Source organism: Scyliorhinus canicula, chromosome 2 (genome assembly GCF_902713615.1).
Source record: "Scyliorhinus canicula chromosome 2, sScyCan1.1, whole genome shotgun sequence".
In the NCBI taxonomy this organism is placed as follows: Eukaryota; Metazoa; Chordata; class Chondrichthyes; order Carcharhiniformes; family Scyliorhinidae; genus Scyliorhinus; species Scyliorhinus canicula.
This window is the reverse complement of record NC_052147.1, coordinates 280,496,097-280,522,447: the sequence shown is the minus strand read 5'-3', so window position 1 is coordinate 280,522,447 and position 26,351 is coordinate 280,496,097. Positions and strand designations below refer to the sequence as shown.

General features: G+C 50.4%; 1 pseudogene; it reads right to left on the bottom strand.

Annotated features, from left to right (window-relative positions):
• Positions 1–26,155, bottom strand: part of LOC119962188 — a 44,767-nt pseudogene extending 18,612 nt beyond the window's left edge.
• Positions 26,156–26,351: the final 196 nt, after the last annotated feature.

Below are 26,351 nucleotides of genomic sequence, written 5' to 3'. Positions count from 1 at the left end.
CCCATTTGGAAGCAACTGGACGTATAAGCAAGAGGCAGCACGGTTTTGTGAAAGGGAGGTCGTGTCTCACTAATTTGATAGAGTTTGTCGAGGAGGTCACAAAGATGATTGATGAAGGTAGGGCAGCGGATGTTGTCCGTATGGACTTCAGTAAGGCCTTTGGCAAGGTCCCTCATGGCAGACTGGTACAAAAGTTGAAGTCACACGGGATCAGAGGTGAGTTGGCAAGATGGATACAGAACTGGTTAGGTCATAGAAGGCAGAGAGTAGCAATGGGAGGGTGCTTTTCTAGTGGTGGTCCGCAGGGATCAGTACTGGGAACTTTGCTGTTCATAGTATATATAAATGATTTGGAGGAAAATGTAACTGGTCTGATTAGTAAGTTTGCGGACGACACAAAGTTTGGTGGAATTGCGGATAGCGATGAGGACTGTCAGAGGATTTACATCGTTTGGAGACTTGGGCGGAGAGATGGCAGATGGAGTTTAATCCGGACAAATGTGAAGTAATGCATTTTGGAAGGTCTAATACTGGTAGGGAATATACAGTGAATGGTAGAACCCTCAAGAGTATTGACAGTCAGAGAGATCTAGGTATACAGGTCCACAGGTCACTGAAAGGGGCAACACAGGTGGAGAATGTAATCAAGAAGGCATACGGCATGCTTGCCCTCATTGGCCGGGGCATTGGGTACAAAAATTGGCAAGTCATGTTGCAGCTGTATAGAACCTTAGTGAAATGAAGAATGAAATGAAATGAAAATCGCTTATTGTCACAAGTCGGCTTCAGATGAAGTTACTGTGAAAAGCCCCTAGTCGCCACATTCCGGCACCTGTTCGGGGAGGCTGGTACGGGAATTGAGCCTTGCTGCTGGCCTGCCTTGGTCTGCTTTCAAAGCCAGCAATTTGGCCATATGCTAAACTAGCCCCTCACTGGCCTTCGTTAGGACACACTTGGAGTATAGTGTTCAATTCTGGTCGCCACACTACCAGAAGGATGTGGAGCCAAGAGAGGGTGCAGAAGAGATTTACCAGGGTGTTGCCTGGAATGGAGGGCATTAGCTATGAGGAGAGGTTGAATAGGTTTAGAGGAGATGTACGAGGCAGGCTTTTTACACAGAGGGTAGTGGGTGCCTGGAGCTCGCTGCCGGAGGAGGTGGTGGAAGCAGGGACGACAGTGACGATTAAGGGGTATCTTGACAAATACATGTATAGGATGGGAATAGAGGGTTATGGACCCCAGAAGTGCAGAAGATTTTAGTTTAGACGGGCAGCATAGTCAGCGCAGGCTTGGAGGGCCAAAGGGCCTGTTCCTGTGCTGTACCTTTCTTTGACCTTTGTTTGATCAGATGAATGTGAGGCAGGAGATGGTGTAGCCGGGAGGGATTCAGTTCCTTGTGGGACTGCGACTGGTTCTGGGGCAGGTGGGTCTGTATAAACCGGAAGGGTTGCACCCAGGCAGAGCTGGGACCAATGTCCTTGCGGGGCTTCTGCTAGTTCTGTTAGGGAGTATTTAAACTAGTGTGGCGGTAGAACTTGAGCTGGTGATGTAGAAGATGTAACGACTTACTTGAAATTACAGGAGAAGCAAAGTTGTAAAAGTGTCCAGTAAGGGAAAATGGTGGTGTTACACTGTTTATACTTCAATACAAAGAGTATCGCAAACAAGGTAGATGAATTAACAGCACAGGTAGACACATGGCAGCAGGATATCATTGCTATCGCGGAAACCCGGCTAAAGGAGGGACAAAATTGGCAACTCAATATCCCTGGATACAGAGTTTTCAGGCAGGACAAAGGGGGAGATAAAAAATGAGGGGGAGTAGCACTAATGGTTAAGGAAACAATTCCAGTTGCAAGAAGGGATGGTATACTAAACGGGTCAACAATGAAGCATTATGGGTTGAACTTTGAAATAAAAAAGGGACAGTCACACTACGAGGAGAATACTACAGGCCCTCAAACAGTGAAAGGGAGATAGAAGAGCAAATATGAAGGCAAATTTCTGCCTGTAAGAACAAAGGGGTAATAATAGTGGGAGACTTTAACTATTCCAGTGTCAACTGGGAATCAAATAATATAAGGGGAACCGAGGAAGAAACATTCATGCAGTGTCTCCAGGAAATTTTCAACCAATTAGTGACAAACCCAATGAGAGGAGATGTCATTCTGGGCCTAGTCTTGGGGAACGAAGAATGGCAAGTGGGTGAAGTGACAGTTGGCGACCATACCGGGGATGGTGATCACAATTCAGTTAGATTCAGTATTACCATGGAAACGGACAGAGGTAAAGCAGGAGTAAAAAAGTTTTGAACTGGGGGGGGCAAGGCACATTTTGTAGAAATAAGAAGGGACTTGGCTGAGGTGGACTGGCCAGCATTGCTAGAGGATAACTCCATGGAAAACCAGTGGGAAGCACTAAAAGGAGAGATCCCAAATGTACAAGGAGACATATATACTGCCAAATCTAGACCCCCCCGGTTGTCTATAGGAATACAGGGGAAGATCAAACAGAAAAAGAAAGTATATCAAAGGCACATAGCCTAGACCAGGCATTGTCAAACTCCGGGGCGCGACCCGCAGGCGGGTGTCGGGAAGATCGCGGAGCCGTCCGTCGCGGCGCTCCCGATCTGCAAATCTGCACGCAACAGCCGCCGGCTGTTAAAAACGCCGACTGCAAGCGGCCTTCGAAATGGCTGTGAACATGTAAACAAAATGCGGCCGCAATGTGCATGCGTGCCAGATCATCGCCGTGCATCCGCAAAATTATGCACAGGCGCGCCGATGATCGGGCACACATGCGGAGTGCGGACGCTTTTTTATTAACGGTCGCATCTTTTTGTTTTACATGTTCAGGGAAGTTTTATTCATTTATTTTATTCATTTTTATTTTTTTTCATTTATTTTATTCATTTTATTTTTATTTTGTTTCACAAGTTCGGGGGGGGGGTTTATTTGATAAAATTTTACTGGAAAAAAATGCAGAACTTTGGACAGATGGAGACTCCATATTTTCCGATACTGGAAGGCTTCACCTTCATCCAACAGGTTCCATTGGAGCAGATTGCACGAGGGCCAAAAGGACCCAAAACCATTTCCTCCATTTTTATCAGCAGCAAACAAGGTAAGAGAAAGTGGTGGGTTGCGCAGGTCAGCCGGCGTGGGTCCCGAAGGTCGGCCGACGCGGTTCGTTAAGGTCAGCCGGGTTGGGTCCAGAAGGTTGACCGGTTGGCAAAAATGGTCCCCGGAAATAAAGTTTGAAGAACACTGGCCTAGACAGGTATAGAAAGTGCAGGGACAAAGTCAAAAAGGAAATAAGAAAATCAAAGCGAGGACATGAAAAATGATTAGCAGGTAAAGTTAAAGAAAACCCAAAGATGTTTTACCAATATATCAATGGTAAAAGATTAGTTCAGGAAAAAGTGGGAGATGAAGAGAGGAAGTACTTGAAGGATTGAAATCCTTGAAAGTTGATAAGTCGCCAGGACCAGTGGATTGTTTCCAAGGCTACTGAAATGAATGAAATGAAATGAAAATCGCTTATTGTCACAAGTAGGCTTCAATGAAGTTGCTGTGAAAAGCACATAGTCGCCACATTCCGGCGCCTGTTCAGGGAGGCTGGTACGGGAATTGAACCGTGCTGCTGGCCTTGTTCTGCTTTACAAGCCAGCTGTTTAGCCCACTGAGCTAAACCCGCACTGCTGGCCTTGTTCTGCTTTACAAGCCAGCTGTTTAGCTCACTGTGCTAAACCAGCCTGAAGGAGGTCAGGGATGAGATAGTAGATGCTTTGAGGATGATTTTCCAATCCTCACTAGACACATGGAAGGTACCGAAGGACTGGAGAAATGTAAACATGGGACCATTGTTTAAAAAGGAATCAAAGGAAATCCTGAACAATTATAGGCTAGTTAGTCTTATGTCAGTAGTGGGCAAATTAGTAGACTCAATCCTTTTTTTTAAAATTTAGAGTATCCAATAATTTTTTTCCCAATTAAGGGGTAATTTAGCATGGCCAATCCACCTAACCAGCACATCTTTGGGTGGTGGGGGCGAAACCCACGCAGACACGGGGAGAATGTGCAAACTCCAGACAGTGACCCAGGGCCGGGATTCGAACCCGGGTGCTCAGCGCCGTAAGCAGCAATGCTAACCATTGTGCCACGTGCCGCCCCATAGACTCAATCCTGAGATATAGGATTAACTGTCACATCGAAAGCCATGGACTAGTCAGGAATAGTCAGCATGGATTTGTTCAAAGAAGATCTTGCCTCACAAATTTGATCGAATACTTTCAGGAAATGACAAGAAGGGTTGATGAAGGTAGTGCAGTGGATGTGGTGTACATGGATTTTAGCGTTTGACAAAGTCCCACAAGGCAGATTGGTTGAGAAAGTGAAAGCCCCACAGAAACAGTGAAATGTGGCAAACTGATAAAAAGTTGGCTTAGTAACAAGAAAGAAAGGGTAATGGCCGATGGCTGCCTTTGCAATTGGAAAGTTGTTTCAAGTGGTGTTCCACAGAGCTCGGTGCTGGCCCCTTACTGTTTATGTTATATATATATATATATATATATATTTTTTTTTACACGTGACAATAAACAAATCCAATCCAAGGGCCAGGGTTTAATTCTGGCCTCCGGTGACTGTGTGGAGTTTCCTCCGGGTGCTCCGATTTCCTCCCAGTTCAAAGATGGTTGGGTGGTTGGCCATGATAAATTGCCCCTTTATGTCCAAAAATGCACAGGTTATGTGGGGTTATAGGGATAGGGTGGAGAAGGGGTCCTCGTTAGAGTGCACTTCCAGATGGTTGTTGCAGTCTCGATGGGCTGAATGGCCTCCTTCTGCACTGTAAGACTGTATGTGGAGAGGATGTCCCCTCTTGTGGGATAGATTCTTGATAAGCAAAAGGGTGATAAGTTATCGGGGGTAGGCAGGATGCAGATTTGAGGTTACTATCAGATCGGTAAAATGGCTGAGCAGGCTCAAGGGGTTGAATGGTCTACTCCTGCTCCTTGTTCATATAAAATTAAAGAGACGTTGAAGGACCAGTTTCTATTGACTTACCAATCACAGTTGGCTCTAAGTCAATGAACATAGCTCGTGGGACAAGTTTTCCAGCACCAGTCTCGCTAAAGAAGGTGTTGTAGGAGTTATCTGCAGCTCCGTAAGTCCAGTCCCTGGGAATAATACCATCAGGCCGGATGCCATGTTCCAAACAGTACAGCTCCCAGCAGGCATTGCCTATCTGCACACCAGCCTGGCCAATATGGATGGAAATACATTCATGCTGTGGGACAGAAAGCACAAAAATTAATATAAATATAAAAATTAAAACTAACTAATTGAATGAAGTTTGTATTCCAAAAACATATTGAATCTCTAATGTAAGAAACATATCCCGGTACTTCACTATAAAATTCGATCATGGGATAGAAAATGGGATGTGGGCATCAGTGGCTGGGCCGGCATTTGTTGCCCATCTCTAATTTCCCCTGAACTGAGTGTTTCGCTCGGCCATTTCACAGGGAGGTTAGGAATCAACCACACTGCTGTGAGTCTGGAGTCACGCGTAGACCAGACCGGGTAAGGAGGGCAGATTCCCTTCCCTAAAGGACATCATGAATGAATGAAATGAAATGAAATGAAAATCGCTTATTGTCACGAGTAGGCTTCAATGAAGTTACTGTGAAAAGCCCCTAGTCGCCACATTCCGGCGCCTGTCCGGGGAGGCTGGTACGGGAATCGAACCGTGCTGCTGGCCTGCTTGGTCTGCTTTAAAAGCCAGCGATTTAGCCTTGTGAGCTAAACCAGCCCCTCAGTGAGCTAAACCAGCCACATCAGTGAGCCAGATGGGTTTTTAAAACAATCGGTCAACGTTACAGAGGCTAACTTTATATTCCAGGGGCTGGATTCTCCGCCCCGCTGCGCCACATTTCTGTTTCACCCCGCCAGCGGGATGCTCTGTTACGCCGGCTGGTCCATGGGGTTTCCCATTGTGGGGCAGCCCCACGCCATCGGGACACCCCGGGCTGCCGGCAAAACTGAGCAACCCGCTGGCGGAGAATCCAGCCCCCGATGTTTTAATTTAATTCAAATTCCACTTGCTACTGTGATGGGATTTAAACCGTGTGCCCAGGGCCTCTCGGGCTGGGAGTCTAGATGACTGTTCAGGACATTACCACTATACTACCATATCCCACTCCACGGGGGCACTTTTCAGTCCGGGTTAACAGCGAGAACGGCAATGTGGGTGCAAAATACCCACCTCTCGGATGGCGTAACAAGAATCCTGCTGCGCAAGGTCAGGCACCTCATTCAAATACATTAGTATCTTATTAGCGAGCCCTCCCACCAGGACTTTCCCCCTCATCGGTCGCCGGCATGACATCACTCCAGCGCTATTTACAACAGCTCTATAAAAACGAGAACCTGGAGACCTCACCTCCAAAGGGGATACTGGAGGTGAGCGCTCAGGTCGCCATCACTCTCCAGGGTGCCAATTACAGAGGGGACACCGGAGAGGACGCGGGGGACCCAGAGAAGTGCAACTCGGGTGGGGGATTTTCCGTCTCCCCATGTCGGGGATGGGGTCGCTTGCAGGCCTTAACAGCCCTTGGTGGGTGTGAGCCTCGTGGCTGGTCTGCAGACATTGCCTCCTTTGTTCCCCATGCTGGGCTTGTGGCAATATCACCACTGAGGGATTGCCGTTCTAGAGTGGCAGCTGGAAAGTGGGTGGGAGCAGGTGAATCCAGAAGGACTGCACAGGGGGCGACTGTGAAGTCCCTGGGTGGGTCCCCTGAGATGCCAAGCTGCACGGGCAGAGTTGGGAACTCTGACTCGGAGTGGTTTCCATCGTCATGAGGGCTGAAGACCCTTACACATTGGGGAGGACGAATGCAGTCAGAATGAACCCCCACACTCAGGCTACACTGAGATGGGCTACTGTGGTGAAAGAGGCTATCGTGTGAGAGGGGAGTGAGGCTCAATGGAAAGGCACTCACATAGGGGATGCATGTAGATTGAGAGGGGTGTGGGTCAGGGCATTGTCAGGACTCATCGTTCACCTTCGGGAGAACCATGGAGCCAATGGAGCTGGCAATTCTTTTGATTGCGATTGAGCAGCATCAATTACATCAACGTGCTGCTGCACATGGGCAGGAACGGCGCCCTGCAGAGGAAGAGGAGGCAGGACTCGTTGATCTTCCAGTAGCAGGGTCACAGATGGCGGAGCCTCAGTTTCTGGCCACGAGTACTCCGCCATAGAATTTCCTACTTCCAGATGTCAGAGGTCTAGTGCCAGAGAAGACTGCATCTGTCCCGGGGACAGTGGATCACCTGTGCCAGGTGATGCAAGAGTTGGCACCACATGGACTAGGAGGTCACCCATTGCCTGCGGCCTTGAAAGTCACTGCCTCTCTGAACTTCTGTACCAGTGACTCGTTTCAGGCCTGCATGGGTGACCTGTGTGAATCTCCCAATCAGCCGTGGGCATGAGCGGAGGTCACAGATGTGCTATTTGCGAGGACCCAAATGTACAGCAACTTGGATCGGGTCCAGGTGAGCCACGATTCCTGGGCCATGGGCTTTGCCCACATAGTAGGCATGCCCCAGGTGCAAGGTATCATCGACTGCACCCATGTGGCTCTGCACTCCACATGGCATGGTGGGACACCATTTGTGAGCTGCAAGGGATCCATTCCCTCAATGTCCAGATCGTCTGTGACCACGCGATACTCCCAGGGTACGTCCTTGATAGTTACATCTCGGGTGCTCAAAGAGCCCAGCCATCTTTTAGGGAGAGCAGTAGCTGGATGGCTCCCTGGCAACAAAGGAAGTAGCTGATGATGCCAATGCGGTGGCCACAAACACCCGCTGAGACTCGCTACAGTGAGGCACAGGTCGAACAGACGATTGGACTGCTCAAGATGCGGATCTGGTGTCTGGACCATTTGAGGGGAGCCCTCTAATACAGCTCCCTGAGGGTGTCCCACATCATAGTGATATACTGCATTCTGAACAACCTGGCTCTGCAGCAGGGCGAGCAGTTGGACCAGGAGATGGAAGACCACCACATCTCGGAGGAGGAGGAAAGTGGCGAGGGGAAACCCACCGAGGATGATGGTCAGTTCCTATCACAACCCAAAGGTGTGCAGGGTAGGTGGACTGGCCGCTCTAAATTGCCCCTTATTTGGATTTTTTTTTAAATGGCAGTGTGCCAGGCGCTGATTGAGAATGATGATGATTTGCAGTGAGAACAGAGCTCTGCTCCTCTTATCCTCTGCGAAATGTCTGACTCTTGTCTGGCAGAGGGCTGAACACGACCTGCCAATAAACGGGCCTACCTCGGGACACAGAGAGGCTGAATATAACATCTCAGCTGTTACTGCCTCCTCCAAGGTCAGGAGTCCTGGTGTTTTTCTCCACTTATTGACGAGATGGACAGACTCTCAACACATGTTCAGCCCTTGGCACCCTTATAACTAGAGAATACTGGCAGACATGAGAAGCCTGAGCACTGATGTTGGGGGGTACGAAGGTGAACCTCCCATGGATGGGGGATTGCGGGGGGTGCTGGCAGAGGCACGGCTTCACTGTGTAGTTAGTGTGGGAGAGACATAGTGCTGCCAAGCTCGCTATTACAATGGTGACTTACCTCTACTAGTGCCTAGGTGCATCCGTGCTCACTAGGTGCCTATCGTTTCTTACTCTTCCTCATCCTCCCGCTACATCTAGGCATATCCTCAGGATCCAAAGCTGAGGTGGAGGCGGCTTGCTGACTTCCACACCCTGTTGCCCGAGATGACATTGGTGGGTGTCCCCTGGGGGACCTGGATCTTGAGGGTCCGGGCCTACTTTCGGGCTGCATGGTGTTGCAGTGATGCTCTCCTTGGTGTGCGGGGCTGGAGGTGTGCCGCTCACAGGGAAGGGAGGTGCCAAATGGGCTGGATGCCCCCAGGGCTGCGCTCCTGCTGATCCCTATTCCCTTAGGGTGCCCAAGGGACCCTGGGCTCATCCATGGGATTGAGACAGCTGGAGTGAGATCCAAATCCCCGGCGTCCTCTGGCTCTGACGCTTGTGGATTCCCACTAGTGCCTGCACCATTGCGGATGCCACCCTCGCAGTATTGGCCTGATTGCATAGGAGTGGGACATTCCTTCTTCTGCCTGCTGTGGCGCTTCAGCTGTGGGGTGCTCACCAGTGAGTGACCCAGAAGCCTGCCTACTAGTTATCCCAGTGAAGTGTGAGTATCTGCACTGGTGGAGGGTGCAGGTGACAGTTGTGATGCTCCATGATGTCTCCCACGGAACTGCTTAGATCTGTGATCTCCAGAGGGCGCGAGGATGGTCTGCGTTGGTCGAATGATTGACCTGCAAAGGAACGGCGATGGCATTAGTGCATCACAGGGGTAGGCTGATGGAAGAAAGTTAACTCACAGGAGGCTTGCACCATGGCTGGATGTGTCCAGGGTTCTCACTTTGGTCTGGTGCCCCCACCTCACATCTGTATAGGTGCCGTTCTGCTCCTCGCCAGCCGTCTCAAGAGCTCCATCCTCAAAGTGCGTTAGGGTTCTCAGGTCGGGCATGACTCTGGCAGGCCATGCCCACTCACGCCAGTTGTGCTTGAGCTTGTCCTACAATGAGACAGATGGGGAGTGTAGGCAAGAGTACTGCCAGGTCAGATGGTGATGAAGTCTGACATACGTGGGAGGTGAGTGAGAGCAGGGAGTTGAGATTATCCACTGGGGAGAACCATGAGGAGTTGCAGGAGGGTGGGGGGGGGGGGGGGGGGGGGGGGGGGAACCCATGAGGTGGCTGGGAGAGAGATCACCCTGGAGGTGTGATGAGTGTATGAAGGGGTGCAGCAGGAGACATGAGGAAGCAGACAAACCCTGGCTGCACAAAGAAGGCAAACAATCTTCTTGCGGCACTCTAGCCCTGTCCTCTTATGGAGCGAGCTGGCACTCACTATTGTAGCCACAGCCTCCAAGGTGGGGTTGGTGACCTTGCTTGCTTGCTGGACGTCTGGCCGATCGCAGGATGTCTTGCCTCTGCTCGACGCCATCCACAAGTTTGGTGAAGGCTCCTACCGTGAAACGTGGTGGACTTCCTGGCGGCTATCCCCCCGACTGGATTGGAACAAGTATTGTGGAGATGTTTGAAAGGAGCGCCCCACTGATTACAGAGATTAGGTTTTCCCAGGGCAAATGTATTAGAGGCAAGTCACCACGAGCACAGCGTGAATCACGTGGAAAAAAGAATTGTTAAAGAGGCTGAATATCGGGTGATTTTTCTCGCCATCGGCGGCATTCTCCTCAGTTTTCTCGCCGGAATCGACATCCCTCCATTCAATGGCCATGCCCCACTCCCATTTTTCCCAGCCAAGAACTCAAGGAGCCCACTGGTAGTGGCCACTCTGAGGACATGGAATCAACTCAGGCACCATTTCCATCTGGGTGCAATGTCCACTATGGCCCCCATTTTCAGAAACCATAAATTCACCTCGGCAACAGTAGACGCCTCCATTAAAAGGTGGAGACAGGTCGAAGGGGTACTGATAGTAGGGGACCTAAACATAGACATCAGAGTAGTGGACCTGGGGGAACTAACGGACAAGCTCAAGCTCCCGAAAGGAAACAAGCTCCAGTACATGCAATTAAGGAACTTCCTTCGCAATGAGATCGCAAGGTTCCCCCAGCAACCTAGACACACCTAACTGGACAGTCTTCTGACATTGGACGAACTAGGGGACAGTAGCTGCAACAACATGTACAGACAACTACTAGAGGAGGTAAGGGCACCGCAGGATGAGTAACGGTACAAGTGGGAGGAAGAGCTATGCACGGAGATAGGGGGAGCACTCTGGATCAAAGCACAGCATAAGGCGAACTCCACCTCCTTGTGCGCAGGGCTGAGCCTAAAGCAGATAAAGGTAGTGAACAGGGTGCACTTAGAACATAGAACATAGAACGATACAGCGCAGTACAGGCCCTCCGGCCCACAATGTTGCACCGACATGGGAAGTCAAAAACTAAAGGCCATCTAACCTACACTATGCCATTATCATCCATATGCTTATCCAATAAACTTTTAAATGCCCTCAATGTTGGCGAGTTCACTACTGTTGCAGGTAGGGCATTCTACGGCCTCACCACTCTTTACGTAAAAAACCCACTTCTGACCTCTGTCCTATATCTATTACCCCTCAATTTAAGGCTATTTCCCCTCGTGCTAGCCAACTCCATCCGCGGGAGAAGGCTCTCACTGTCCACCCTATCTAACCCTCTGATCATTTTGTATGCCTCTATTAAGTCACCTCTTAACCTTCTTCTCTCTAACGAAAACAACTTCAAGTCCATCAGCCTTTCCTCATAAGATTTTCCCTCCATACCAGGCAACATCCTGGTAAATCTCCTCTGCACCCGTTCCAAAGCTTCCACGTCCTTCCTATAATGAGGCGACCAGAACTGTATGCAATACTCCAAATGCGGCCGTACCAGAGTTTTGTATAGCTGCAACATGACCTCATGGCTCCGGAACTTAATCCCTCTACCAATAAAGGCCAACATACCATAGGCCTTCTTCACAACCCTATCAACCTGGGTGGCAACTTTCAGGGATCTATGTACATGGACACCGAGATCCCTCTGCTCATCCACACTACCAAGAATTTTACCATTAGCCAAATATTCCGCATTCCTGTTATTCTTTCCAAAGTGAATCACCTCACACTTCTCTACATTAAACTCCATTTGCCACCTCTCAGCCCAGCTCTGCAGCTTATCTATGTCCCTCTGTAACCTGCAACATCCTTCCACACTGTCTACAACTCCACCGACTTTAGTGTCGTCTGCAAATTTACTCACCCAACCTTCTGAGCCCTCCTCTAGGTCATTTATAAAAATGACAAACAGCAACGGCCCCAGAACAGATCCTTGTGGTACGCCACTTGTAACTGAACTCCATTCTGAACATTTGCCATCAACCACCACACTCTGTCTTCTTTCAACTAGCCAATTTCTGATCCACATCTCTAAATCACCCTCAATCCCCAGCCTCCGTATTTTCTGCAATAGCCGACCGTGGGGAACCTTATCAAACGCTTTACTGAAATCCACCTCCTTGTGCGCAGGACTGAGCCTAAAGCAGATAAAGGTAGTGAACAGGGTGCACTTGACTGGAACACGTATGAACTGGTTCTTCCAGGAGGTGGAGGACAAATGTCAATGGTGTCAGGGACGACTGGCCAACCGTACCCACATGTTCTGGTCTTGTCCCAGACTTATCGGGTACTGGATCTCCTTTTTCGAAAGTTGTGGGGGTGGGGATGGAGTCGTGCCATTAGGGTCGGCCTTCGGGGTATCATAACAGCCAGAGCTCTTTACGAGGTGAGGGGCAGACGCCCTAGCCGTTGCCTCCTTGACCACCCACTGGAGACTCCTGCTCGGCTGGAGATCAGCAGCGCCATCCAAGGCCGCAGATTGGCTGTCCACCTTAGCAGAATTCCTCAAATTGGAAAAAATAAAATTCACCATCAGAGGAAGGCTTCTGCATCACATGGGAAAAATGTAATAATAATAATCGCTTATTGTCATAAGTAGGCTTAAATGAAGTTACTGTGAAAAGCCCCCAGTCGCCACATTCCGGCGCCTGTTTGGGGAGGCAGGTAAGGGAATTGAACCGTGCAGCTGGCATTGTTCTGCATTATAAGCCAGCGGTTTAGCCCACTGTGCTAAACCAACCTGTTCGAGGACCTGTTCGTGACCAACAACCAATAAAGGAGGGGGTGGGAGCAGGGGGACCAAAATAGACAAAGGAAGAAGGGATTGGGGAGGGGGGGGGGGGGGAATAGGAGAAGGGAGGAGAGAAGACACTACCCAGAGTACAGGGGAAGCAGAGCAGAGGAACCAAAGGGTACCGACGCAAAGAGAGCCCATGGGTGCGGCCACAGCAACAAAAACATTATACGCCTGGGAGGCCGCAAATACGCCCCTGGTATGTTTGTGGGAACCAATTACTGGCGACCCAATGTTACCAGATCTCGTAACTGTATATATGTTTCCCATGTATTCACACCTCATTATTCTGCCTTCCCTTTCATCGTTTTATTTTTTGTTTGTACATTTTATTATTTTTCCTTTTTGCAAGGTTGTCACCATCAAATGCATAAACCAATAAAAATATTTAGTTTTAGAAAGTTCCTGCCAACGTGGACAACTTCACATTTTCCCACTGTTGGAACCCCAATGGAGGTCCCGAAATCAGGACAATATGATTTCCCATCACCACCCCAGAATATGAACTTTCCCCTTTAAGGGGGGCAGGACTTCCCGTTTAAGGGGCAGGGCTTCCCCTTTACAAGGAGAGCTCTAGTTGTATAAAAACTCCGGCCTAGGTGCAGGTCTGGCAAGGAGACCCAAAGGGGAATGGAGGAGAATTAGAGTTGCACTGAAATAAATCTTCTTCGTAATTTCTACTATCGTAAATGCGTTCTACTTAGTGCGGATTCAACATTGGCGATGAGGATTTAGTGGAGCTGCCATCAACACCAATTGCCACGCATCAGGTCCACCTCATCTAGGCTTCAGGAGGCCCCACTACTAATCGCCGAAATGCCACACATAGGACATCTGGAACCTTTTAATGCAGGTACAGAAGATTGGGGACAATATGTAGAACGCATGAACTATTTTTTTCGAACAAATGTGATTATCAGCAATGAAAGACAAACTGTGATATTACTAACGATTTTTGGAGGGCCCACCTACAGCGTGATTAAGAGGCTGACTCGTCCGGACCCTCCAGATACCTGGTCGTTCGCCACCCTGGTAGCCCTAGTGGGGGAGCATTTCGACCTGAAACCACCGCTCATCGTACACCGTTTCCGGTTCCACACAGCTGCTCAGACCCTGGGCGAGTCGGTGAGTGACTTCCTGGCCCGCAAGCAAGCGCCAATCACACGTGGCTGGAACTGAAGAGACAGCTCCCCCCACCCCCCGACAACGGGACACCCACCAGAAGTACACGGGCTGCCGGGAATGTTGCCGGACGTTCTCCCGACCAGGAGGAACTGGAGTACAACCACCAGCCAGTGGGGACCAAAACAAGCTGCAGAAACCAGGGAAACAGGAGGCCCCACGAAGATCTGCGTCGACCCGCTTAGGGCTACCGCCCCCACATGACAGGGCTGACTATGTGGAACGCCACGACAGCACCTACCACTGTGCAGCCACAGCAAGGGTGGCGTCCATCCGGATCTCCCTGCAAATTAATGGACACTCAATCTGCCTGGAACTCGACACTGGGACAGCAGTGTCGGTAGTCAGTCGCTGTACGTTCGACCGCATCCGGTCTGGCCTTCTATCACTGACCCTGTCGGACACCAGAGCGAGGCTGGCCACTTATACAGGCGAACCACTGACAATAGTGGGCCCTTCAACTGCTCTGGTCGATTATGGTCAACAATCTGCAAACCTTCCTCTGGCGGTGGTCTACGGGAGCGGTCCGAGCTTGTTTTGGGGGGGGAGGGGGGTGACTGGTAACGCCACCTGTGGTTAGAATGCAGCGGTGTGCCGCTTGCACCCACATGGCCCTGAAGGGGTTCTGACAGGGTTTCCTTCAGTTTTCCAGGAAGGCTTGGGCACCATAAACGGGATTGTGGCCCAAATAAGTTTGGACTCAATGGCTCAACTGTGTTATTTCTGCTCCCGGCCTGTCCCGTACACCTTACAACCCAAGGTGGACGCTGAATTGGACCGGATGGAGAATCTGGGCATCATATGCCTGGTGCAGTTCTCCAACTGGGCGGCCCCGGTTGTCCCGGGCATGAAACTGGATGCATCAGTACGTTTGTTTTGCGACTATAAGATGACGGTCAACCATGTGCCTCAACTGGACCGTTATCCGGTCCCTAGGATCTTTACACAAAGCTCAGCTGAGGTCGCACTTTTACAAAACCCGACATGAGTCATGCTTACCTCCATTTGGTCATGGCCCCTGAGTCCAGACGCTTCGTAACCGTGAACACACAGAGGGGGCTACATGAATACACCCGCATGCCCTTTGGGGTTTCTCTGCGTGTGCAGTATTCCAGCACATAATGCAGAATATCCTGCGAGGCCTACTTTGCGTGGCAATCTATCTAGACGATGTCCTGATCATGGGCTTGTCCAACCAGGAGCACCTACAAAACCTGGCTGAGGTGCCGAGGCATTTTGAGGAAGTCGCCGTTCTCCTGTTGGGAGAAATGTGTCTTCAAAGCTGCAAATATAATGTACCTCCGCTACCGCATAGACCGTCATGCCTTACACCCAGTGGAAGAAGGTACAGGCAATTCTGTAGGCTCCCGTACCAGGTGGCCCAACAGGACTCCGATCATTCCTGTGCCTGGTGAATTACTATGGTTCCTCCCAAACCCGGCCACGACTTTAGCACCCTCCACAGTCTGTTAAAGAAGGGACAACATTTGGAGTGGGCCCAAGAGCAGCAGGCGGCTTTTGTCATGGTGAGCCAAGAACTCTCCTCAAGACTGCCACCCACTATGATCCATCCCATCCACTCCTGTTGACCTGCGACGCTTCTTCATGTGACATTGGGGCTGTGCTGGCCTACAACACGGACGATGGATTCGAAAGTCCCTTTGCCTTCGCTTCAAGGACGCTGGCCAATGCGGAAAAGTGATATGCTCAGATTCAGAAGAAGGGTTTGGCTGTTGTGTTCGGGGTCATGAAATTTCATCAATATATCTATGGGCATCGTTTCAACTTTCTCACAAACCACAAGCCCCTCCTCGGGCTCTTCGAGAAAGAGCAAGCAATTATCCCCCCTCTCCATTGCTCCGCCTGCATCCAGCGATGGGCATTACTGCTCACAGCATATGACTATGTTTTGGAGTACCACTCCGGGACCAAGATTCCCCATGCTGACATGTTAAGCCGTCTGCCCCTGCCGACCAGGCCACCCACACCAGTGGGGGAGGACCCGAAAGTGGATGCAGCCCGCTCCTGATGGACATCCACAATGGACACCCAGGTATGTCCAAGATGAAAATGTTCGCTCAAAGCCAAGTTTGGTGGTCCGACATCGATGCAGACATTGAGCAGGAGGCCCAGTGCTGCCTCCAGTGTCAGGCACATCAGAAGTTGCCTCCTGCAGCCTCACTCCACCCGTGGGAATCGCCTGGTCGTCTGTGGTCTCACGTCCATATAGACTTTGCGGGCCCCTGTCAGGGGGCAATATTCCTCATCTTCATTGATGCCCACTCCAGGCGACGATAGTCCGAGCCACAATGGAGAAATTCCGGCACATTTTCAGCACGCATAGCATACCTGAGGTGCTGGTATCAGACAATGGTACAGTGTTTACAAGTGCAGAATTTGAGTATTCATGTCCACCAATGGGATCTGTCATATGAGGACCGCCCCATACCACCCAGCTTCGAATGGGTTGGCCGAGCGAGCGGTGCAAACTTTTTAAGCTTGGAATGTAAAAGTAAACATAGGAATCCTGGGAGAGCCGCTTGGCAAGGTTCTTATTCTGTTACCCGCCAACCCCGCATGCCACGACGGGCATCGTGCCAGCTGAGATGTTGATGGTTGCCGCCTCCACACCTGTTTGAGTCTCCTCTCTCCGGATATCTGTGGGAAAAACCACGTCGCTCAGGACCTAATTGAGGGGGACACAGGCTGCCGGAGGCCACTATACGGGTTCGCCCTGGGAGACACGGTACTCGTCTGGAACTTTAGCAACGTGGCCGCTTGGACCCCGGGCGTGGTGTTTGCGAAAACGGGCCTGGTTTCTTACCAAGTACAGACACAGGGCCGCTAGTTTAATCGCCACATGGACCATCTCCAAAACCACATGCTGGAAACGCCAGCTGCACCGGCCAGATTTCATCGCAGCCCCATTACCTCTGCCGCTCCTGTCGCCACATGTTGTCAAGGATCCAGAGGTCATTTTGAGAAATGCTGGATGAAGAACCGCCTAGCTCCGACTCGGAAACCGAGATGGACATTCTGCCACCACCGGAGGTGCCCGTGCCGATTCTCGTGACCGCACCAGCAATGCCGCTGCCGCCTAGACACTTGTTACGTAATCGCCACTCCCCGGTCCAATATACGCCTCCTGACGCCTCAAGGACTGTGTCTGAATGACGTCCACAGGCGAAACGGTCAAAAGGCCTGGCGCACTTGTCCATGGATGTTGCCCCGGACTTGGTGGGTGGAAGGACTGTTATAATGACAATGAAGATCCTGGGAACAGGAAATACGATTTCCCATGACCTCCCCGGGATATGAACTTCCCCTTTAAGGGGTGGGGCTCCCCTCTGAAAGTTAAACCTCAGCTGTATAAAAACCCCAGCCACGGTGCTGGTCGGGGAAGGAGACCTTGAGGGGAGTGGAGGAGTATTAAAATTGTATTAAAATCGTGGGGGTGGCATGATGGAACAGTGGTTAGCACTGCTGCCTACGACGCTGAGGACCCGGGATTGATCCTGGCCCCGGGTCACTGTGTGGAGTTTGCACGTTCTCTCCATGTCTGCGTGGGTTCCACCCGCACAACCCAAAGATAGGTGGATTGGCCATACTAAATTGCCCCTTATTTGGAAAAAAATATTTGGGTACTCTAAATTTATTTTTTTTGAAAGAAATCGTTCATGCGTTCTACTTTTCGTGGATTCAACTATATTCCTCTGCAATTTCTTTGTATTGTCCTACAATTTGCTTTTCTACTGATATTTGCATCATTAGCAAATTTGGCTACAATACAGTCTGTCCCTTATAATGGACAGTCTGTCCATTATCCAAGTCATTGATAATAGATCGTAAATAGTTGAAGTCCCACCACTGAGCCATGTGGCATTCCACTTGTTCGCCAATCTGAGAATGATGCCTTTATCCCAACTCTCAGTTTCCTACTTGGAAGTCAATCCTTTATCCATGCTAAAATATCATTCCTTAGATCAACAGTGGAGGCAGTGGCGCAGTGATATTAGAACATAGAACATACGATGCAGAAGGAGGCCATTTGGCCCATCGAGTCTGCACCGACCCACTTAAGCCCTCACTTCTACCCTATCCCCCGAACCCAATAACCCCTCCTGACCTTTTTTGGACACTAAGGGGCAATTTATCACGGCCAATCCACCTAACCTGCACATCTTTGGGCTGTGGGAGGAAACCGGAGCACCCGGAGGAAACCCACGCAGACACGGGGAGAACGTGCAGACTCCGCACAGACAGTGACCCGAGCCGGGAATCGAACCTGGGACCCTGGAGCTGTGAAGCCACAGTGCTAACCACTGTGCTGCCGTGCCGCCCACTTTTTAGAGGCAGGGGTAGAGGGGTATTGGACTAGTAATCCAGAGACCCATGACAATGCTCTCGATCTTGGCTTTGAATCTCACCACAGCAGATGGTGGAATTTGAATTCAATACAAATCTGGAATTAAAAGTCGAATGACCATGAACCATTGTCAATTTTTGTAAAAAAAAAAGTTTCACTAATGCCCTTAGGGAAGGAATTCTGCCGCACTTTCATGTAACTCCCGATCTGCAACAATTAGGGGTGGTCAATAAATGCTGGATGGACTGACATCCCCTGAATGAATATTTTAAGAAACACCAACCATGATTTTGTGCAGTAATTTTTTGTGGCACCAATTGGATGCCTTTTGGGAATTTTCAACTCCCGTTTTTAGGATGCAAGAATGGCAGTGGTAAATCCTGCATGAGTCCTAAAACACCGGTGGGATCTCCCCAATCCATTTCAATTAGAGCCCGCCCCTCTAGAGTGACATTGTGGCACCCGCCACAAGCGGTTCGCAATTCCACCCTTCATTCCCCCTTATTCAACCTGTTTGGTATATCATCGAAGAACTCTAAGAAAATCAGACATCAAATGATTTTCCTATCTCAAAACTATGATTGTGTAATGATTTTACAAATGTCCCACTACTACTTCCTTAATGGATTCTAGAATTTTTAAATGACAGATGTTAGACTAACTGGTCCATAGTTTCCTGCTTTTTGTCTCACTTCTTCCTTGAATAGTAGTGTTATATTTGCTGTTTTCCAAACTGCTGGAACCTTTCCAGGATTAAGGAAATTTTGGAAGATTACAACCAATGCATCCACTATCCTTGCAGCCAGAGAAGTTGTGGTATATTATAGTACATCCATCCTTGTACATGAATCACAGAAAGTTAGGGATCGCTTCCGGACCCGTCGCCTTCCGAGGGTTCACTTTCAGGAAAGCCGATCTAACTTTGGAAGCTGTGATGGTGGGTATGGGTGTGTTATGGGTTGCTGGGGCATTCGACAGCGGATGGTTGGTTTCCTTCTCGAACCGAGTATAGAATGCATGGAGTTCTTTGGGGAAGGGTGCGCTGCTGCTGGAGATACTGCTTGGCTTCGCTTTGTAGCCCATTATGTTGTTTAGGCCTTGCCACAACCGCCGAGAGTCTGTAACACAAGTCTGTGACTCTAGCTTGATCTGATATTCTCTTTTGGCATCTCGGATGGCTTTGCGGAGGTCGTACCTGGATTTCTTGTATAGGTCAGGGTTGTCTGACTTGAACGCCTCAGACCTGTCCTTCAGTAGGGAGTCAATCTCGCGATTGAGCCATGGTTTCCGGTTGGGGAACGTATGAGTTCCCAGTAGGGGCTGGTTCAGCACAGGGCTAAATAGCTGGCTTTTAAAGCAGATCAAGGCAGGCCAGCAGCACGGTTCAATTCCCGTACCAGCCTCCCCGAACAGGCGCCGGAATGTGGCGACTAGGGGCTTTTCACAGTAACTTCATTCCAAGCCTACTTGTGACAATAAGCGGTTTTCATTTCATTTTCATGTACTGCTTTCTATGGCACACAGTCGTCCACACATTTGCTGATGAAGTCTGTGACAGTGGTGGCATACTCATTTAAGTTGGTCGCTGAGTTCTTAAATATGGACCAGTCCACTGTCTCTAAGCAGTCACGTAAGAGCTCTTCTGTTTCCTCGGACCAGCACTACAGGACCTTCTGAGCAGGATTCTCCCGCTTGTGTTTCTGCTTGTATGCCGAGAGAAGTAGTACCGTTTTATGGTCTGATTTCCCAAAGTGCGGTCGGAGGATGGAACAATAGGCGCCCTTGATGTTTGAGTAGTAGTGGTCAAGAGTGTTGTCGCCCCTGGTGGGACAGGAGATGTGCTGGTGGAATTTTGGCAGCACACTCTTGAGGTTGGCCTTATTGACGTCCCCGGCCATGATGAACAAGGCCTCCAGGTGTTCTGTTTCGTAGTTGTGAGGTGAGGTGTTAATGAGATCAGTCTATAAGCGGGTCATTTAGCAGTCTGGTAACGGCGGGGAAGAAGCTGTTTTTGAGTCTGTTCGTGCATGTTCTCTGACTTTTGTAGCTCCTGTCCGTGGAAGAAGTTGGAAGAGTGAGCAAACCGGGTGGGAGGGGTCACTGATTATGCTGCCTGCTTTCCCCAGGCAGCGGGAGGTGCAGATGGGGTCAATGGATGGGAGGCAGGTTTGTGTGATGGACTGGGCTGCGTTCATGACTCTCTGAAGTTTCTTGCGGTCTTGGGCTGAGCAGTTGCCATACCAGGCTGTGATGCAGCCCGATAGGATGCTTTCTATAGTGCATCTGTAAAGGTTGGTAAGAGTTAATGTGGACATGCTGAATTTCCTTAGTTTCCTGAGGTAGTATAGGCGCTTTTGTGCTTTCTTCATGTCAGACTTGACTTGTCTAAAATTGATCTGTGCTGGCTGTATTTAATAGTTTGTGTTTTTTTCTAAATTGCCACATTGTTATTCCAAATCCACATTATGACTGCAGGAAGACGGCCCAACAGGGCTGCCCAGGTCTATATTCTGCAGTTTATCTTGTTGCCTCTTCTTAATGAGGTACATACTGACATTCTTCCAGTCATCTGGTACAACTATACATCAAAAGGATTGCAGGCTAGAATCTTTGCCCTGCCCTCCCTCATTCATGGTCCAGTGCTCTCTCTGTCTTGAATTCCACCCACTTCATTTTCTTATCTGTAGTGACTTTATGTCACCACTCAGCTTCTTTCTCTCGTATCTTCCCAATCAAAACTGGAGGGACAATGAAATTTTCTTGTTCCCGGCAAAACAGAATCAATTCCCAATATAGAGCTGTGAATTGTTTTCAAGTCGCATCACTGGCCGACGACCATTGTTTGGAGCAGAAGGATTGTGGGTGGTGATGGGAAAGTATTTGGGGAGGGGGTGATGGGGTAGTTTGGAGAAGGGGTGATGGGGTAGTATTTGTGGGGGGTAATGGGGAAGTATTTGGGGAGGGGGTGATGGGGTAGTATTTGTGGGGGGTAATGGGGCAGTATTTGGGGAGGGGGTGATGGGGCAGTATTTGGGGAAAGGGAAATAGGGTTATGGAAAAGTTTTTGGGGGGCTGATGGGGCAGTATATGGGAGGGTGATGGGGCAGTATTTTGGGGAGGGGGTGATGGGGCAGTATTTGGGGAGGGGGTGATGGGGTGTATTTGGGGAGGGGGTGATGGGGTGTATTTGGGGAGGAGGTGATGGGGTGTATTTGGGGAGGGGGTGATGGGGCAGTATTTGGGGAGGGGGTGATGGGGTGTATTTGGGGAGGGGGTGATGGGGTGTATTTGGGGAGGGGTGATGGGGTGTATTTGGGGAGGGGGTGATGGGGCAGTATTTGGGGAGGGGGTGATGGGGCCGTATTTAGGGAGGGGGTGATGGGGTGTATTTGGGGAGGGGGTGCTGGGGCAGTATTTAGGGAGGGGGTGATGGGGCAGTATTTGGGGAGGGGGTGATGGGGCAGTATTTGGGGAGGGGGTGATGAGGTGTATTTGGGGAGGGGGTGATGGGGCAGTATTTGGGGAGGGGGTGATGGAGCAGTATTTGGGAAGGGGGTGATGGGGCAGTATTTGGGGAGGGGGTGATGGGGTAGTATTTGGGGAGGGGGTGATGGGGTGTATTTGGGGAGGGGGTGATGTGGCAGTATTTGGGGAGGGGGTGATGGGGCAGTATTTGGGGAGGGGGTGATGGGGTGTATTTGGGGAGGGGGTGATGGGGTGTATTTGGGGAGGGGGTGATGGGGCAGTATTTGGGGAGGGGGTGATGGGTAGTATTTAAGGGGTGATGGGGCAGTATTTGGGGAGGGGGTGATGGGGTGTATTTGGGGAGGGGGTGATGGGGTGTATTTGGGGAGGGGGTGATGGGGCAGTATTTGGGGAGGGGGTGATGGGTAGTATTTAGGGGGTGATGGGGTAGCATTTGGGATGGGGTGATGGGTAGTATTTGGGGGGTGATGGGGAAGTATTTGGGATGAGGTGATGGGTAGTATTTGGGGGGTGATGAGGCAGTATTTGGGGAGGGGGTGATGAGGCAGTATTTGGGGAGGGGGTGATGAGGCAGTATTTGGGGAGGGAGTGATGGGTAGTATTTAGGGGGTGATGGGGTGTATTTGGGATGGGGTGATGGGTAGTATTTACGGGGTGATGGGGAGGTATTTGCAATGCGGTAATGAGGAAACATTTCGGGGTGATGGGGTAGTATTTAAGAAGGGGTGATGGCGTAGAATTGTGGGGTGATGGGGTGTATTTGGGAAGGGGGTGATGGGGTAGTATTTGGGGGTGATGTGGGCGGCACGGTGGCGCAATGTTTAGCACTAGCACTAGGGGCTGGTTTAGCTCACTTGGCTAAATCGCTGGCTTTTAAAGCAGACCAAGCAGGCCAGCAGCACGGTTCGATTCCCGTACCAGCCTCCCCGAACGGGCGCCGGAATGTGGCGACTAGGGGCTTTTCACAGTAACTTCATTGAAGCCTACTCGTAACAATAAGCGATTTTCATTTCATTTTCATTTTTCACTACTGCCTCCTGAAATGAAGAACTTGTCGTATGAGGAATGTTTGAGAATCTGCACTCGTTGGAGTTTAGAACGATGAGAGGGCATCTCATTGAAACTTACAAGATACTGCGAGGCCTGGATAGAGTGGACGTGGAGAGGATGTTTCCACTTGTAGGAAAAACTAGAAACAGAGGACACCATCTCACATGAAAAGGACAATCCTTTAAAACAGAGATGAGGAGGAATTTCTTCAGCCAGAGGGTGGTAAATCTGTGGAACTCTTTGCCGCAGAAGGCAGTGGAGGCCACTTCACTGCGTGCCTTTAAGACAGGGATAGATAAGTTCTTGATTAATAAGGGGATCAGGGGTTATGGGGAGAAGGCAGGAGAATGGGGATGAGAAAATATCAGCCATGGTTGAATGGCGGAGGAGACTTGATGGACCGAGTGGCCGAATTCTGCTCCTATCTCTTTTGATCTTATGGCGCCGAGGTCCCAGGTTTGATCCCGGCCCCGGGTCACTGTCCGTGTGGAGTCTGCACATTCTCCGTGTGTTTGCGTTTGTTTCGCCCCCACAACCCAAAGGTGTGCAGGGTAGGTGGATTGGCTACGCTAAATTGCCCCTTAATTGGAAAAAACGAATTGGGTCCTCTAAAGTTATGAAAAAAAAGTTTGGGGGGGGCGTGATGCGGAGGTATTTGCAAGGGGGTAATGAGGAAACATTACAGTATTTGGGGTGAGGTTAGGGGTCAGTATTTCGAGTGGATGTCAATAATTGAGGTGAGGGTTAGTTTTAGAGTGGAGGTAGTGGTCCGTATTTGGGGTGGGGGGGTCAGTATTTGGGGTGGGGGATCAGTATTTGGGGTGGAGTTGTCAGTATTTCGGGTAGGGGTAAGGGGCCAGTATATGGGGTGGGGTCAGTATTTGGGGGGGGTCAGTATTTAGGGTGGGGGTCAGTATTTGTGGGGGTCAGTATTTCGGGTGGGGGGTCAGTATTTAGGGTGGGGGTCAGTATTTGCGGTAGGGGTCAGTATTTGGTGTGGGCAGGGTCAGTACGTGGGGTGGGTGCCAGTATTTGGGGTGGGTGTTAGTATTTGGGGTGGTGCATCATTATTTGGGGTGGGGTCAGTATTTGGGTGGGTGGCAGTATTTGGGGTGGGGGTCAGTATTTGGGGTGGGTGTCAGTAATTGGGGTAGTGGTCAATATTTGGGGTGGGGTCAGTATTTGTGTGTGGTGGCAGTATTTGTGCTGGGGTCAGTATTTAGTGGGGGTCAGTATCTGGCGTAGGGGGGGTCAGTATTTGGGGGAGGGGTCCGTATTTCAGGTGGGGGTCAGTATTTAGGGTGGGGGTCAGTATTTGCAGTACGGGTCAGTATTTGGGGTGAGGTCAGTATTTGGGGTGGGAGGTTAGTATTTGGGGTGGGGGGCAGTATTTGGGTTGGGGGACAATATTTGGGGTGGGGGTCAGTATTTGGGGTAGGGACCAGTATTTGGGCCCGGGTCAGTCTTTGGGATGGGGGGTCAGTATCTGAAGTGGGTAGGGTCAGTATTAGGGTGGGGGTCAGTATTTGGGTTGGGGGACAATATTTGGGGTGGGGATCAGTATTTGGGGTGGGGGTCAGTATTTGGGGTAGGGACCAGTATTTGGGCCCGGGGCAGTCTTTGGGATGGGGGGTCAGTATTTGAGGTGGGTAGGGTCAGTATTAGGGTGGGGGTCAGTATTTGAGGTGGGGGTCAATATTTGGGGTGGGGGTCAGGATTTGGGGTGTGGGGGTCAGTAGTTGGGGTGTGGGGTCAGTATTTAGGGTAGGGGTTGGTATTTGGAGGGTGCGAGTCAGTATTTGGGGTGGAGGTCAGGCTGGTTTAGCTCACTCAGCTAAATCGCTGGCTTTTAAAGCAAACCAAGCAGGCCAGCAGCACGGTTCGATTCCCGTACCAGCCTCCCCGGACAGGAGCCGGAATGTGGCAACTAGGGGCTTTTCACAGTAACTTCATTGAAGCCTACTCGTGACAATAAGCAATTTTCATTTCATTTTCATTTAGGGTGAGGGGTCAGTATTTGGGGTGGGGGGTCAGTATTTGGGTTGAGGGTTCAGTATTTGGGGTGGGAGTCAGTATTCGGGGTGTGGGGGTCAGTATTTAGGGTGAGGGGTCCGTATTTAGGGTGAGTGATCAGTATTTGGGGTGGGGGGTCAGGATTTGGGTTGAGGTCAGTATTTGGGGTGAGGGGTCAGTATTTGGGATGGGGGGATCAGTATTTGGGGAGGGAGTCAGAGTCGGTATTTAGAATATACAGTACAGAACGAGCCCATTCGGCCCATCGAGTCTGCACCAACCCACTTAAGCCTCACTTCCACCCTATCTCCGTAACCCAAAAACCTCTCCCAACCTATTTGGATACTAAGGGGAATTTAGAATGGCCAATCCACCGACCCTGGAATTCTTTGGACTGTGGGAGGAAACCGGAGCACCCGGAAGAAATTCACGCAGACACGGGGAGAACGTGCAGACTCCGCACAGACGGTGACCCAGCGGGGAATCGAACCTGGGACCCTGGCGCTGTGAAGCCACAGTGCTATCCACTTGTGCTACGTGCTGCCCCATTTGGGGTGGGGGGGGTCAGTATTTGGGGTGAGGGGTTAGTATTTGGGGTGGGGACCAGTATTTGGGGTGGGGATCAGTATTTGGGGTGGGGGTCGGTATTTGAGGTGGGGATCAGTATTTGGGGTGGGGGTCAGTATTTGGGGTGTGGGGGGCAGTATTTAGGGTGGGGGTCAGTATTTAGCTTGGGCGTCAGTATTTATCACCATTTTGAGGTGGGTAGGGTCAGTATTTAGGGTGGGGGTCAGTATTTGGGGTGTGGGGGTCAGTATTTAGGGTGGGGGTCAGTATTTGGGGTGGGGGTCAGTATTTGGGGTGGGGACCAGTATTTGGGGTGTGGGGGTCAGTATTTGGGGTGTGGAGGTCAGTATTTGGGGTGGGGACCAGTATTTGGGGTGTGGGGGTCAGTATTTGGGGTGTGGGGGTCAGTATTTGGGGTGTGGGGGTCAGTATTTAGGGTGGGGGGTCAGTATTTGGGGTGGTAATTGCCCCCCCCCCCCAACCCAACTGCTCTGTGCTAAAATATCCCCGCAGGGAAAGTAAACAAAACATATTTCTTATATTAAAAGCAAATCCACTTGGTGCGCGGAACCTTATTTCACACATTCACCCATACCATGTTTCACCCGGACGCCCCGATCGAGGAACCTTCTGGAACTGCGTTCCCGCCAAAAGCTTCACCACCCCCTCTCTGCGCATGCGTGATCCTTCAAGCGCGCATGCCCGTCTGGCCAACAGTGGCATTGACTACGCATGCGCATTGTAGTCCGCTACGCATGGGCCTGAGCGCTGGGCGGGGGGAGGGGACTGACCACGCATGCGCCTCTGTCCTGAGGCAGGTAGCTGACCCACCCAAATCAAATCAAAATATTTTGGGGGTGCTGGAGGTCTGAGAATACAAAGTTTTGAAAAAACT